The sequence below is a fragment of the Haliaeetus leucocephalus genome, unplaced genomic scaffold (assembly GCF_000737465.1).
Source record: "Haliaeetus leucocephalus isolate CR32 unplaced genomic scaffold, Haliaeetus_leucocephalus-4.0 Scaffold240, whole genome shotgun sequence".
Taxonomy (NCBI): Eukaryota; Metazoa; Chordata; class Aves; order Accipitriformes; family Accipitridae; genus Haliaeetus; species Haliaeetus leucocephalus.
In genome coordinates this window covers 3,288,290-3,304,561 of record NW_010972676.1, presented here as the reverse complement: position 1 = coordinate 3,304,561, position 16,272 = coordinate 3,288,290, and the positions used below count along the sequence as shown (strand labels likewise).

Genomic DNA, 16,272 nt, shown 5'->3' with positions numbered 1-16,272 from the left:
CCGCCCGGCGGCGGCTGGCGCTGGGAGGGACCGGCCGAGTCCTGCCGGCCAGACTGGCCTCGGAGGCGGCGCTGCCTCCTCGGGGCTGGCTGGCGGCCTGGGGAGTGGGGAAGCTCCCGGCTGGTACCGTCTTCTTGAGGGGTTGGGGGTGTCTGTGCCGTTCTGGGGGTGGGGGGTGTCCGTGCGTTTGTGTGTAAAAGCCGGAGGCGGGCTGAAGGGGAAGGGCACAGAGCGGTCCCTGCGCTCCGCTGGTGCGGCAGCGCCTGTTATCCCGAAGTTCCTCAAATGCCGTCCCCGGGTAACGACTTGATAGGCGAAACCGCGCGGGGTTTACCTCAGCCCGCAGAAACGGGGCCGCTCCTAGGGTGGGAGGCAGCCGCTGCTGCACGGCACCTCTCGGGATGGGCAGTGCGGGGGAATGCTCTGTCCCAGCCGGGTGGCAGGGGGAAATGCGGGTGGGCAGTCGTCACCGGGGTTAGCCTTTTGGTCAGGAGAACACCCGCTTAAAACCTCGTCTTTGTTATGTCCTTTATTACGTGGATTGATCGGAGGTGCGGAGCAGGCGCTAACTTGCGCAGTCCTCTCAACGTCCAGGTCTGAGGCCTCTTCCTACAATTGTTATTCATGTTCGTAGTCCTAATAGGCCTCTGGGCAGAAAAAACTGTATGTGAGGGCTGTTAAGATCCTTTTTTTTTTTTTGCAAACTACCCCATAGAAAGTTAACATAGTGTCATCTCTGTGTTCCATAGGAGAAAAAAAGTTTTTTCATTCGTTTTTCCTACAAATCTGTGAAATACTACTAGTATTGAAACTAGGATGTATCTGGTATTTGGTGGGGTTTTTTTTAGATTTTTTTTTCCCAAAGAAAATTTAAATTTTGGTAAGTGATCATCTAGGTGTGTAGGATTTATTTAAAACCTCTATGCTGTCTTATAGGAATGGTGTGATTTAATTTGCATGATGAGTCAAAGATTAAATTACATGACCTAGGCTCTTTAGTTTCAGTGAGGCAAGTAACAATGCTTGGAAGAATAGTTTAAATGTAGATCAGAAATGAAATCTGATTAGCATAAAAATATTGTAAAGTTTTTTGTGTGTGTGGTTTTTTTTAAACTTACCTGTCAGAAACTAATTCAAGGCCCTGTGTTTTTCTTTCAGCAGCGTAGTTCATCATCATCAGGAAATGTGTCTTCCTTTTTGACGTGAAGAGCTCATGAAATAATATATTGTCAGAGGAAATTTAACATCCTGCGCTTGCGCCTTGGCATTGAAGCTTTTAAATAATAGATTTTTACTATTTAAAACACTGTACTTTTAGTTAATACCTAATACTTGTTGCTGTGGCATATGCCTTTAATTACAGAGAAAAAAAAAAAAAGGCCAAGAAATATTCTGTGAATTAGAATAAGCATGGTACCTGTTTTGGGGTCAGAAATAACTTGGGTTTTGGTTTTTTTTTTCAGTTGTCCTGTACGAATTGGCAGCTTATCTGATCTGTAAGAGTGGCATGATGCCCCATGGCACTGTGTCTTGGTAGGATTCTGTCTGTCATGGACTTGCTGTTGTAAGAATATTGTATTTTACAATTAGCTTCATGGTTGTCTTGTGACCTGAGAAACTATTGAGTCAGCCAGCTAGTGTACGCTTGGCTTAAATTTACTTGTATTTCAACTGTATTCTTGATGGTAGTGTGATATATGTGTTGTTGGGGACTTTCCTTGGTCAGACAGAAAAAGTACCTTAGTATAGGAGGAGGCTGTGTCTGGTGGTGTTGGGAGAAAGCAGAATAAAGGTCTTGTAATGTAGGTTTGTATATATGGACTAATGTGCTGCTGAATATTTCTAAATGGTGATAGCGTTGATTTTTTTTTTTCCAAGTTAATTGCATTCTCTTACTTATGTTGATGTGGAGTTCTGAAACTTTGATGCGTTCTGTAGGCATTTAACGCATGGTTGTAGATGGAGAATTAGAAAAGAGAATTCATATTTTTTTAAGATATATGTATTTATGCAAATAAGAGACTAAATAAAAGTGCCAGTTAAGTAATTTACTTTGTGACAATATGTCTTTGAGTGATAATGATGCTCTTTGGGTATTATCAAGCACAGACAAATGTGTATTCCCAGTGGGGGAGTGTTAATATTAAGGAAACTCCACCTCTTGGAATTCCTTGATTGCTTTTATGAAACATTTATTCAGGAGGGAATGGTATCTATTTTGCATTCTATCGTGGAAGCTAATGCGTTAGTTTCTTATTAATTAATGGATGGTAGTCGAGTGAGACCTTACTGTTGCACTGTACATGCTGCACTTTCTAGGTTTTTTTGTGGCATTTTTGCAAATATTAGAATTACTGACCAGTGTCCTCCCTTCTGAATCAATTCTGTGTTGAGTTTTTGCATATTTTTTTTAACAAGATGTTTGCAGCCTTAATTTTTGTGTAAAATCTGTCTGAAAGCTTTGATAATTTCTGTAATGTGCTCGAAGGCTTTAGACACTTGCTAAAATGATGTCTTTTCTTGTAGGGCATGTAGAGTTTTGGAGTGGCACTCCAATACTTGATGCTGGTTTGAAGCAGGGGGCAGGAAGGAGCCTAGATGACCTTTTGAATTCCCTTCTGGCCCTTTTCTGTACTTCTGACAGTTTATAATACGGTTTAATTACAAAAGCAGCTATTAAAGTATGATTACCTTTGTCTAATTGGAGGCATCTTGCAGCTTTCTATCAAAAATAAGATTTAACTCATCTGCTCCTTCAAGATTAATAGCATTACAACAGCCTGCAGCTATTTATGTGAATAATGTGAAAAGCGAAAACGTGAGTTGAATTTTGAATATTGTACTTTCTACATTGTACAGTTGAAATCTTGTAAATTTAACAATTTCTGGTAAGGGAACAGTGGGCTGTGTGCACTTTTACCATTTCTTAGCTGCAAGTTGAAGCCAGGTATTAATCATATTGGACAAAAACCTTTTAGTTGTTCAGTGATCCTAAGTCATAGTGTTCACTGTAACTGTACTTTTGTAGCTGTAGATAAACCTCAAGCAAGGTGAAAAATACCTTTTCCAATTAGTGCTCAAGATTGTGCTGTTCTAACAGGAGAACTTTTAAAATGCTACTTGCCCCACTTGTTGTCTAATTTAGGGTGTTTATTGGTCTGAATTGTTTGCAAATTCAGCTCTCATTCCTTTCCATCTGGGCACTCTCTGTTTTTTCTCACGATATTGTGCTTCTTGCACCACAAGATGTAGAGATGTGAGCCAGAAGGAAGCTGAATGTCTTCAGTTAGAAGGTGAAACTTTATGCCGAGTTCCCTCCCTCTTCCCCTCCCCACCTCCCCAAGTGCAAACACAAAGGTTAAATTAGAAGATGAGGCTGTCTTGAATTATTTTAATGGACTTGAGCTAGACTTTTAAATGCATGCTTCAGGAGGACCTAAGGCTTAAACTGGTGTCATGTGAGATTGGTCTTTCTTTAGCCTGAGCAGATTTATGTGCTTTTGTTATTCCACCTTAAGATAAAATGGCACATTCATTTGTCCCTGTTTAAATACTCTTTGTAAAAAAGATTGATTTCAGGATTGAGCCAAACTGGAAGCAGCCAAAATACTGTGTGTTTACAGGAATAACTGTGGTTGTTCCTCAGCAGCCTTCCTGGCCTGTTTTTGTCAGACAACATTAATTTAGAAAGTAAATGGCTTAGGTTTACTTAAACAACTGTAATTTGCTTTCTAATTCTTGTTTTGAGTATTCTATCTAATACTTCATGTAGTCAGTAGCATAAAAAGCTACTGACTCTGGACTTCAAATACGCTGAAAGGAAGCAAATTTTAAGCCTGTCCACAAAGGCATAAAATTCCGGGGGAAACCGCTGAATGCTGTAGCTAATCTTTCTGTTCATTGGAAATCCGCTACTTCCAATAAAATACCTAGTTCCTTTCTAAAGATCTGTTTCCTCTGTAATTCTTCCCTCCCCTTCAAATACTCAGAGAATTCATCGCTACAAAGTTAAATATAGCAAGACAGTTAAAAAATTGAGAAGTTATAGTTAGTACAGAACTGTAGTATTAGTGTAACGTGTTTTTCTAAGTTCAGAAACATCTTTGGGATGAAGTTGTTTAGTGGTTACTACTTGGAATTATTTTAAAATGTTTAGGTATACTGTCAAGTGTTTCACAGTGAAATGGCTGCATCAGTGAAAAATTGCTGTGCACTGCTTTTGATCCTTACACTGTTGTGCATTTTTAAAATCAATTTGTATTGATAACAAATTCATTTTTCTTCCTAAAAGAATGTAACTAAAAGTTTAACTGCAAACCATGCAAGATATGAAACGTGACACTTTAAAAATAGCTAAGATAGAACTTGGCTATAAATCAAATTGAATTAATATGTCAGCTTTTCAGGGAGTTGAATATGTGTGATTGCGAGAGAAGTACTTATGTTCAGACATTTGTGTGTGTGAAATGCCTTATCTCCTTTGAGGTTATCTGTGTTAAACATAAAATGAAAAAATTGAGAAGTGTTCCCAGAAATGTGGAATGAATAATCTTTTTCTGGCTGCTAGAAGTGCCCAGGCAAACGACTGACATCTGAAGAAACACCTTACTGAAAAGTTTTTATTTACTGACTTTTAAGTAAAGCATGCTAGTGCATAGAAATACGAAGAAAGCCTGTTGAAAAGATAGTTGCGGAAGGCCCCTCTGTCTCACTGGCCAGCTCTTGTGTCTGGTGCCGCTTTGGATTTTGCCAGGCAGAAGCCAACTGTGCGACTTGCCCTGTCATTTTTCTCTTTACTCCCCTGGCCAAGAGCTCACCTGGGAAGGCTTACCATGGATGGATACCTTTTTTTCAAGTATTCGTTCAGAGCCATGCCAGCTTCCCAGCTCATCTGCTGTGGAGGTTCCTTTAAAAAAAATCTATAGACATTGAATTATCAGTAGCATCTTGTATGGTGTGGTAGATGTGTGTGCTGGTGGCATACATTCAGAGCATCCTGCTGCAATGGAGTCTCTGACCTCTTCCTCTGGTTAAGCAGTTTCAGGAGTTTTTGCTACAGTTGTAGAAATGAGGCAATAGTTACTTGTGTCATTATATTTTACTTTGACTGTTACATGTAAAGTATGCCCTTTACTGCTTTGGCAGATGATACTCCTTTTGATTTATTTCAAAAGGTGTTTTTTGCCTGATGTATTGTAATGGTTTATAAAATTAACTAGCCTACAACATTTTGAATTTATTGAATATTGTCTGTAGACAGATTAAAAGCAAAAGAAGAGTTTGTTCACAGAGAAGTAGGATTTTAGAAAAGAAAATGTAGGGGACTTTATTCTACCGAAATGAGACCTTTGTGATACATTCAGTGCATGTCTGTAACACAAGTGAGCAGTGAGAAGTTTCTCCCACACAGTTTATGAATGCATCCTTCTTCTAACCTGTAACACCTGCTATTCAAGTCCTAAGTTTCTTCTGACTGGAGATTGGTAGTGATGGAGAAACTTTACGGGGGAATTTAAAGAGATACCTTGTAGGGGAGAGAGTTGAGGCACAGTTCTTGATAAAGACTTTGTATATGCTCAGTACTATGTTAGGAAAATGTTGAGAAAGCAAAGTTAATCTCTCAAAAGTTAACAAATATTCAGAACCTCACTTTGCTTATACTGATTAGGTACAAAAAGTTTGATTAAGTGATTGTTCTCAGTTTTTTTCGGCAGGACCTTTTGTTCCATCAGTGCACAAGAGAACGCTCAGTGAAGGGGCATCCTTTGCATTTACTTGCTTAGTCAAAATGTAGTATTTATTCTTTTCCTTTATTGCATAAAACTCAGTACTCTGATGACAGGAGGATTCAGGTCCTTGTGGGTTTTTCATTGGTTCACAGATACTAATGAAAGTACATTTCACAGTGTTCTCCAGCAGCATGGTGATTCTCCCCCTTTTTTTTCAAGTAACAATGCTTAAGCACAGAGAATTTTCTCCTGTGTTTGAGTGCATGACATTGTGTGTGTTGTCTGGTGGAGCACTTGAGAGCTTACACTTCCAAAGCTTTTTTTTCCAGTGGCATCCATTCGTGATGTGAGATTTAGTTGCCTAGACATAGATATCTAGTAGTATTTTAGATACCCAGGCATCTGCCCACAACAGGTAGGAGGTTTGTGATTTTCCAAAGGAGCAGGTGGAGACCAGCTGTGCTGTTCTAGTGCATTTTCAGTGACCTTTGTCTTTCAGGCACCTGAATTGCTGCCATAGTATTAGTTGTTAGTCTCAGAATCTCATTTTGGACTCCCAGAACAGGATGGGTACTTAAGTAGTGACCACATTAGGCACTTGGCTTGTGTGTTGCCTAATGAGAAAGGAAGATTCGGGGTACAATTCTGCTTTCTGGAGCAGTACTTCAGAGTCTTGACTGAGGGACCTGGTTTTCTTGCATGCTTTCCAAATTGAAAATCAAATAAGGAAAAGTTCCTATGGAAAATTTGTCTTTTTTGTAGTCTAGTATAGTTTGGCAGTGGAATGAATGAAGGCTTCTCTTAAAAAAAAGTACAATCGAGGAAAACTAAAATAATCAAGATAATCAGAAAACCTTAAATGTCATCGTGTTAGGTGTTGGACTCGAGCGCCTCACTTCTCGAACATGAGAAATTCAGCTTGTCTTAAAATATGGTCTGAAAGCAAACACAAGCTCCGGTGACCATGTCACTAGTCTTTTTCCATGGATTTCATCAATAAGGATCAACAATGAAGGAAGCTTCTTGAAAATATTCTAAGTTTTCTAAACAAGTGCTGTTCTGGATGTGATTATTTAGATTTGTAATCTCTAAGAAAAGCAGTGTATTGACTCATCAGTATTGACTAACATAGTTCCGTTTTACATCTATAATTGACATTGAGCAATATTTAAACTCTGGTAACTGTAATAGGGTGGAGCTGGAGTAAACAGTTTTTCTGTTAGGAACTGCATCCATTCACAGAGCGTTTTGAGCAGAGTCCTGGCATAGCTGAGCAGTCTGACTGGTGTTACTCTTAACCCCCGTGTTATGGTGAGGGGAATAACATCCTGAGATCCGAAAGAACCTCTTTATTTCAGGATTATGGAATATTTTCCAGAAAAGTCCCCAAAACTTCAGGGTGTTTGTGCGTGATGACAACTTCTGAATGTATTGAAGTATTAAATTCTGTGAAAGAATTGCATGTCAGTTTTCTTCATTCCTTTACCTTGGGAAAAACACAGCCTCCAACCCCCCAGCTTTCTAACTGGTGATTCTAGTTATTCCTTCCTACCTGTATATATATGTTTTTATCTATCTTAAAGAGAAATGAATTCTGTGTAGTGAGCTTTCATTCTTGTTTGGGAACTTTATGTATATATGCTTGTGTGCATATGTATAAATAAAAAATGTTAACAGCCATATAGGCATGAATTTATAGTGTACATCCAACAGAAGATGTATTATGTTTTTTCCTTTGAGACTGACCATGCAAGGCTTTTTGCTTCCGTTAGGAATTGCACTGAATAAGGTCTCAGCGTTGCTGTGGTCAAGTTTGTTGGAAAGGAGTCTGAAGCGTAGTTCTGCTCTCCCTCTGGCATTGGCAGTTGCCCCTCATGTATTTTTGCACGTTGAGGACTTAACAGTATCAAATCTAGGAAGAAATGTCAAATCTGTTTCAGACTTAGCCGTTCTTGAGCTCTTTAGCGAACAAGGAGAAGGATTGTTGGCCAGAAATACAGAATATTTCCTCTCTAAATGGGTTATTTTTGACTTTCAGAATTACTTACAAGCATTGAAAAGTCTTAGTGAGTACAGCAGAAGTTTCTGCAACTTGTCACTTCTATTTATTATGGTACTCTTCACTTTCAGCGTTGTGCATTCAAGCCTCTGAGATTTATACCAAAACTGAGAAAATCTGGACTTTCATCAAGTCCCTAAATTAGATAACCAAACTAAACTAATTTTAAAATGATTGTGAATGGGAAAATTAAAATCTCTATTTTAGGAGCTAAAAGGGAAATCTGGATAGTTTGAAAAGCAGAATAGTGTCTTTCACATTGTTTAAATCATTTGACGTAGCAGTGAAAAAAAAGTTATTTTAATAGATACCTGAATCCTCAGAAGTCCTCTGATTTACTTCTGTATCTAATGGATGGTTGATCAGATTTCAAAATTGGCACTGCATGCATTTTATTTTTGTTATTTTCAGAAATTTTAAAGATACCATTACAGATTATCTTGTAGAATTTATAACCAATAGTTCATTTTGACTGCAGTCAAACCTTAGGTTATAGTTTTAAACCAGAGTCTTGAAACCATAACCTTACCTTCTCTTTCTTAAATTTAGCATTTTCATGTTGATTACTTTTGTTGTTGAAAATGGAACTACAGTATAAAATTTTTTTTGGAGAATTATTTCTTTTGGCTCGCCTTTGTAATTAGAACAAGTTTTGTAGCATAGAAAAGATTTTTTTTTTTTTGAAAGAAAGCTTTTGAATAACTTCTGTATTTACCAAGGCTGTGAATTTTGATAGCTGCAAATTTTTATTTCTAGAGTATTTGATTGTTTTATTTAAGGGCTCTTGGTTTGATCGAAGCCTCTTGGTGATGTAGAAAGCAATGACATTATACTATTGTAAACTATCAAAGTAATTTTTATAATCCCTTATTTAAATAAAACTAGCGTTAAGCTGGTGCACAAATTAACAATTTTAAAGGTTGTTTTTGTTTTTTTTTCCACATAGCCCTAAGGAAGAGAAGGGGTTGATGTAGCTGAAATAATTAATAATACACAGTGTAGGAGTGTAAGTATCAGCTAAATTGCAAGCATTTCCACCCGAGCTTGGTGTCAGCCCTTTGGAAGATCTGCTGTCCTTCAGAACGATTTTTTTCAGTAGTTACAGAGATGATGTGCGATCATTCCTTGGGTAAACAGTGTTCAAGTTTCTCTTGGTATGGTTACACAGTAATTGCATTAGAGGCAAGCTGGGAGCTCTTATGTTAGTATTGCGAAACTATTTGATAGTTCCTTTTTCCAGTCCAACTCTTAGCAGATCAGATAAGGGAACTGTCCCTCACAGATGCTTCAGTTTTTCCACTGTGTTAGTTGGCCTAATACTAGTTGCTGCTTGTTACAAGCCTCATTTTTTACTTGCTCTGTAGACTGGTAGCTCTCAAACATTTTAGGTTTGTGGACCTCTAGGTGTGTTGCAGGAGAGGTGCTGACTCCTATATAGAAAGTATCAATGGTTCTGGTTTTAGTTACAATTTGTGAACCCTCTGGGCTGTTCTGCCTTGGAGAATTGCATCTACAACAGCTTTTGCTAGCTGCTTTGAAGTAAAATCAGCTGGGAAGTCTTCCTTTTGGAAGGGTCCCTTTCTGTTATGGTATTCCCCCTGCCCCCTGCTTTTTTTTTTAATGCAAAAATGTTTTTTGAAACTTCGGGGCAACCTGTCTTAGTTCTAGCAAGCAGGAACTGTAAGGTATTTTCTTGTGACCTTTGGCTGGAATAAATTTAAATGCTAAACTTTTTATGAGGACCTTCTACCTGCCTGTTCCAAGGTTGTTATTTTCTTGCATTTGTTACTGTGAAGGAAGCAGAGAATTTCACTTGCCATGATGGTGTCTACCTGAAACAATAATTCAAGTGTCCCCAAAAGGGAAAAAATACATGAAAGGTAGCATGTATGTGTATCTGATGGATCACCACAGGCACCTGGCATGTTGTTTCTATTCTGTTTCCATTTAAAGTACAAGTAACTTTCAGTAACCAGAACTCTAAGGTGGTCTCAGGACGTTAAAAGGGCTTTCACATGCTTTTTCAGGAATATCTGGCTTTTCAGAGTGTGTATGCTGACATATACTGCTGTATCTTAGATCTTTAGACTGGCGTCTTGTGAGTCATCAGGAGGACTCTTAACTAGGTTGGCATGACAAGAGCTTGGACACATTTTGGGGGACAATCCAGATCATTCCCCCTTCTTGATTCCTATGCTGCGGAGCATTTCATGGTATGAAGTGAAGTTCAGGGTTAAGTTGAAATGCCTGTCCCTTTGCCTCAAAATATTTGCTACAAAAGGAAAATACAATAATGTGGTGTTAAAAGTTCTGGCTCTCACCTCATCTCTTCTGAAGGTTTGTGCCATAGATAGTTCTCCTAACCCTGGTATGCATCATCTCTGCTCTTAAATATATCTTTCCATGCTCTGTGATCTGCCTTGCCCCAAAGGAACACACCTGTCTTGGCAGTTGAGGTGTGATGTGGTTTATGTATCAGAAATCGAATCCCTTAGTGACTTTGAAGATTTAGACCAAACATGAACTGACAGGAGAAAGAGAGGTGGTATAAGGGAACTGTGTAAAGGATACTTTTTTACAGCCTCTTCAGGTATATTGTGACCTTGGAATTATTTGTGTGGAATTTATATCACCGTGGCTGGTTCTTTTCTTGGGAGAATGGAGTGAATTATCCTTTGAGGTTTTTGTTTTGTTTGCTTGTTTGTTTAATTTTTATTGTCATGGCACACAGTTTGATCATGAATTCAGTAATGACTTCTAGTTTAGTTGAAAAGGGAGATAATATTATCAATGTATTTTCTCTTTCCTGAGCCCATGACAGTTTTGTTCAGGCTAAATTTCAGCCAGCTACTTCTCATAAGTTTATTTCTTACAAAACACCTTGGTGTCTTGGTAGCAATGAGAAGTACATCTGAATATCACAGATGTGTTCTGGCCTATAATGTGTTGATTTTTATTTTTCTGTTTCAAGTGATGCCCATGAAACTAATTCTTGATCTTGAGTATTTAGGGGAAAAAGAGAAGTTTCTCCTGCCTAGCCGCTGATTTTGCCAATCTTCGCGCTGCTTTCCCATCTGCCACATTGTCCTTGGTACAGTGTACTCAAAAGGAAGCAGGACTTCTCAACTGAGGATAAGCTGGCTGAAAGTTCTGTACTAAAAGATACCTCCACACAGCTAGCTTGGGAAAATCAGGCACTTGATTTATGGTGGTACTGATGTTGGCTGGCAGTGTGAAGGGAAGAGAACTCTTTATAAAGGTACTTAACCAGTAAAGCCCCACCACAGTTGCAGTTATCATGGTCAGAGGTTGTGTTTTTTACTAATATAAGCTGTATCTGCAGTGGTAGGATTTACTAACAGAGCTGTGTCAGTAAACCTTTTGTACTGTCATCAAAACTGTGTTTTAAGTGCCAGGGATCATGGCAAAAAATAGTTTGACAGAATGCAAATTCATCAAATGGATAATGACCTTATGGATCAGCTCAGATATTGCCTGTACATCAGCTCCTAGTGCTAAGTAAGAGATAATTTAAGGAAAAAAAATTAACTGAACAACTTTTTCCCTTTACTGAATGAGGATATAATGGACTAGAAAGGAAGGATTCACAGTAATGGTGGAGTCATGATTCTGAGTCGTTTATTGATTGCCCTCTCCTGCTTTCTCTGTGACTCAGTACATAATTCCCATAGGTTATTTGTCAGGAACTCCCTTTTGCAGAGGAGATATGTAATCCTTGAATAATGTGCCAAGTTCTCTTGATTTTGTGTAGCAAGAAGCAGCTTGGATTCATGAGAGCTGATCTCAGAACAACTTACATTTTAATCTTTGTGTCACGCCAGTGAGATCTCTCAATAGAGGTAAAAACGGCAGAAATGAGGAGTCATCCATGGTCTCGGAGTCACCTTTCAGGAGTTTGACCGATTGACTTGACATCTTTTTGCAGTGCAGCTTTCTGTGCCTGTTGGTTTCAGCCCTAGTTATGTCAAGCTAATGCACAAAAGTAAACCCAGAGATGTTAAGCTATGCTTGACTGCATGTCATCTCAGCTAGTTTGTGAAGGGCTGTTGGGACTGAGGTGAATTGTACAGTAGCCTTAACATAAATAATCTTTAATTGTGAACTCCCAAATTAATTCTTTTGGAAGAGAAGCCTTCACAGGTATAATATGTCAAAGCAGAGACTGATGTAGTTTGTTATATTCTGCCTATGGCAGGGGCCAGTAATAGTGAGCTAGGGAAGGTGGATACTCCTTGATATATCTTCCCAGCTCTTAAGTAAGTGTTTTTAGGATGTTCCTGAGCTACATCAGGATCGTTGTTTTATAGCCCATTAACTTTATGCTTTAATGTTGTCATTCCTTAAGTGATACTGTTCCTTTGTAGGTTATGTTTATTAAAGATCTATTGTAAGATCTGGTAAATTAGATGAAGAACTATGATGTGTTGAACTTAGATAAACTTTTGTTGAACATTAGAAGTTTCTGGCTGGCCACAGAATTTGGCCTTCAAAGGAAGTAAAGGAACCATGGGAAAAATATTGTTGATTTTCTTAAAGGTTATTTTCAAAAGTAATACTATGACATGGTTCTTACTGAAACTACATTTGGGTAAATACTTTATCCATTTTGAGGGTTTTTTTTCGTAGCTTTGTTTGTAGAGAATGGCTTTACTGAGTGTAGTTTTTTGTTTATTGAGAGAATATTCTCTAAAGAAAACTGCACCTTAGAGGATTGCACCTGGAGCAATCACAGGACCATTCCTACATTTTCTTTGTTCTCAGCTTCTCTTCAAAACAAAACACCCCAAAAGCGCACATGCATTTCCCTTCCTATCTTGTGCTAGTACTTAGGATTCTCATCCTCCTTCCTTACATGACTAATTAATGTTTTAGATAATCTGTTTTTCCTCTGTCCATTGCACCAGCTTTCTGGTTAGAACTAAATGCTGACGTTGTGGTGCTGGTGGGGTTTCCTGTCCTTTGCCTGTGTGGTTTCTGATATTCATATAGCCATCTTTAGTTATTGGAACATGTTAACTCTAGACCATATTGTACTCTGTGAAATGAAGTCAGAGATTAAACTGCAGTGTACTTTCTGCCTCTCCTTTTGCCACTTCTTCACTCTCAAAATTAACCCTTAGATGTATATCAGAAGTCTGATGCAAAGAGAAAACCTCTGGAAAGGATTAGGAATAATATATACCAAGGAATAGAAATAGTTACAAAGGAGACTCTTTTGCTTTGCATTTTTGCTTCCAAGGCTGGGTAGAATGGCATGTACATAATTGCAGTGTTTTTTGTCATGTAACAAATATTTTGGGTTTTGTGATGATGCGGTAAAGGCATCTGAGCCAACAGGGGATTGACTGTAATGCCAGGTTATGAGGAAATTATTTGAGCTTCAACCTGGCCAGAAGTGGGCATATCATCTGACAACTTTTCTTGAAGCTCGAAGTACGTTCTTTTTTGTGCGCAGTGTGTTAGAGATAGTAGTTACTTCTTGTGGTGAAACTTGTGATTATTATTTTTTAAAAAATAGATTTACCAAGGAATGGGTGACACATTTACATGCTTGTCTGTATACCATATTGCAATATAGCAGTAAGATTCATGGGGAAGTGAATGGGTGGGGTAACTCTAAACAGTACACCAGGGAAAAAGGCTGAGTCATAAGGTTTCCTTGAATATGGAGAAAGAGCTGGGATCTCAGATACTAAGCATTAGTGTTAACAATCTTCTGTGCTTATGCTGGATCTCTGAAGCCCCTTAAAAGCAGCAGCCTTATTTAAAACCAGTTTCTACTTAAGTTTTTGCAATGGCTCTGTAGCTGTGTGTTAAACTGCAATGAGTATAATAATGTACAAGTCACAAAGTATAACATAGTTTTAGGAGGCTGCAGTGAGCTAATAGAGCCTAATGGCAGTAGCTGCCCTTCTCTTCCCCCAGCATGATGCAGGTGTCTGCTGGAGAAGTAGGCTCTTGAGGCAGGAGGATCGGTAGAGTAATTGAATGGCAAGAAAGAGAGAAGCCTGCTTAATGAAAGGAGTCATCTGACATTTGGTGCTAAAGAAACAAGCAGGCCTGTGAACTGCTGGGGACTTAATTGCTTTTAAATTTTCAGAAAGCGAGAAGCTATCTCACATTATGTATTTCATTTTTACGTAGAAATTTATTTTCCAATTTTCCTTTTTTCTGAATCTGTTAATTGATCTTTTTTGTTCACTTAATTGTTCATCCGTGTTACAGCAGAGAATTTTTTCTTCATTATTTTCATTTTTCTCTGAATTAAGTTACCATTCTTAGGGGATTTTTTTCTTCCATTTTAATCTTTAAGTGGGTCACACCACAAATAATTCTGTGATGCAGAGTTGTGAAACTGCTTTTGAATCAGATTAAAGCTTTTGTGTGCTGCAGACTTGATAGAACAAGTTAATAGTGAATTTTAAGGAAGGTGCTAGTGTTCAGTGGTGGGTGGGACATGCCAGGTATGAGATGAACATGCCTGTCTTGCAATAAAATGTATAAATTACATTTCTCACAACAGATCCAAACAGAACATTGATTGCTTTAGCTGTTTAGTATGTCAGAAGTTTTACTTCTTATATGTGACACAGTTGATGCAGTCCTTCTATCCACATTTTAAAGTTAATGTTGAAAGAAATACTGAAAAGATGTGCAGAAGTATTTAGAAGATAGCAAAAATGTATACTCTTAAAGAGCTGGAGTATACTCTTAAATTTTGCCAGCTGGTAGTGCCAGTAATTACCATTTACAACCATAGCCATTCTGTTAATGGCATGCTTATGTGCGTAAAGCCATGGTTATACTAAATAGTTCATGCTGGAGCCCTGAAGTAGATTGAGGTGTGGCTTCTGCTCTTTATCAGTCTTATTTCCTCCATGACAGGAAGGTTTTGCATGTGAGGTTGTATTAATAAACAACACTACTTAGACATATATTTTGGATGAGAGCTGTCATGTTTCAATTTGTTTAGCATATCAAAAAGAAAATTGAAAAATGATTGTGGTACAATGCTGAGGCTCTAGAAAATTGTTTCATCTAATGGGAAACCACATATCCAGAACCAGGATACTGAAAGATGTAGTAGAAAAGAGCGTGTGAAAAATGTGGAAGAATGCTTTAATGATGAATGTGAGTACTCAATTTCAATGACATATTGAAGGAAATGATGGATGCTGTCTTCGGTCAACTACTCTTCTGCAGTTAGAAGTGGTAAGGCCTTTCAGGAAGATGTGCTGTAGCCAGGAATTTGCAGTGATGAGCTGGCAGTGGCATTTTGGATGCTTCAGAGTGTCATCTGGGTGCTGTCCTGCCATGCCAGCTGCTGCATGTGCCCTGGTGCAGCGCAGGGCAGCTGCTGCTCTTCTTGCTGATGGTTCTTACAGAAGGTACAGTCAGTGCCTTAAGTCTGGCTAAATACTTTGATAACCAGTAAAATTTTATAATCTTGTACAAGAGGGCTGAATAGCTAATATGGTGTCTGCTTCTGGCTTTGAAGTACTTGAATATTCTTTTCCCAAGGACTGTGGTAGCTTGCATAAAAAATGGTTCTTGGATCAAAGGAATGGCTGTCAGTCTTCCTTCTGGATGCTGGGCATGTCTGAGAGTGAGGCAGTGCTTTTAAAAATGTATAATTTCTTGATCTATTTCTGTTTTTATCATTCTAACCAGACTTCACAGGGGTGAATTCTAGCTGAACTAACAGCTGCTTTTAACAATAAGACCTGATGAAAACTGATTTCCATTATTGTTTTCAATAGTGACTTAATGATCCTTGTTAATCCAAGAGGATTTTTTGTTAATACAACAAAAGAACAGGTTCTGATGGGAAATTATTTCTATCAGGACAAACACGAGCTCACTGCATTATATTTTTGATACAAACATGCCTCTCTCCAGCAAGGTGCAGCATGTTTTGTCAGTAATAGACTGATAAATTGTCTATTAAAAATCCGTATACAGAGTAGACCCAACTGTTTATTGTGAATATAGGTGTTTTGCCTTTCTAGACTGATTAACTTATTTAACTGTATTGCTTAAGTCAATCTCCTGTGTCTTTATTAACACTGTTGAATGTAATTGACACAATATGATTTCAGGATAGAGGTTGGCAGCCTCCCTCTACCTGGAGGAGGAGGAGGTGGTGTGCCCTTCCCTCCTGCCTCCCCCAGCCCTCTCCTCTCCTCCTCCCTTTCTTGGGCTGGCTCTGGCTCACAGCTGAGAGTGCCTTGCACTCTTAAGAACTTTTCAGAATCCCCCCCCCCCCCCCTTTTTTTTGGGTTTGTCTTCTGCCATTTTGGTGAGTTCAGTTGGCATACTGGGCATTCAGACAAATATCAGACCACCCAAAATAACTGATGGAGAGTGACCTTCCCCCTTCAGTCCTGCTGTTGATGCAGCTCAAGCCTTGACATAAAGTGCCCCTATGGTGAGATCACAAGATGAGGGTGCTGGTTCACAACT

At 38.7% G+C, this 16,272-nt stretch overlaps 1 protein-coding gene across 1 annotated transcript in view; it reads left to right on the top strand.

Annotated features, from left to right (window-relative positions):
- Positions 1-103: 103 nt before the first annotated feature.
- The window catches only part of CAB39 (calcium binding protein 39), a 40,217-nt gene continuing 24,048 nt past the window's right edge, over positions 104-16,272 (top strand). The window contains exon 1 of the mRNA XM_010568249.1: positions 104-123. The gene's annotated coding sequence lies outside the window, so the exon portion shown is untranslated. The remainder of the gene's footprint in view (positions 124-16,272) is intronic.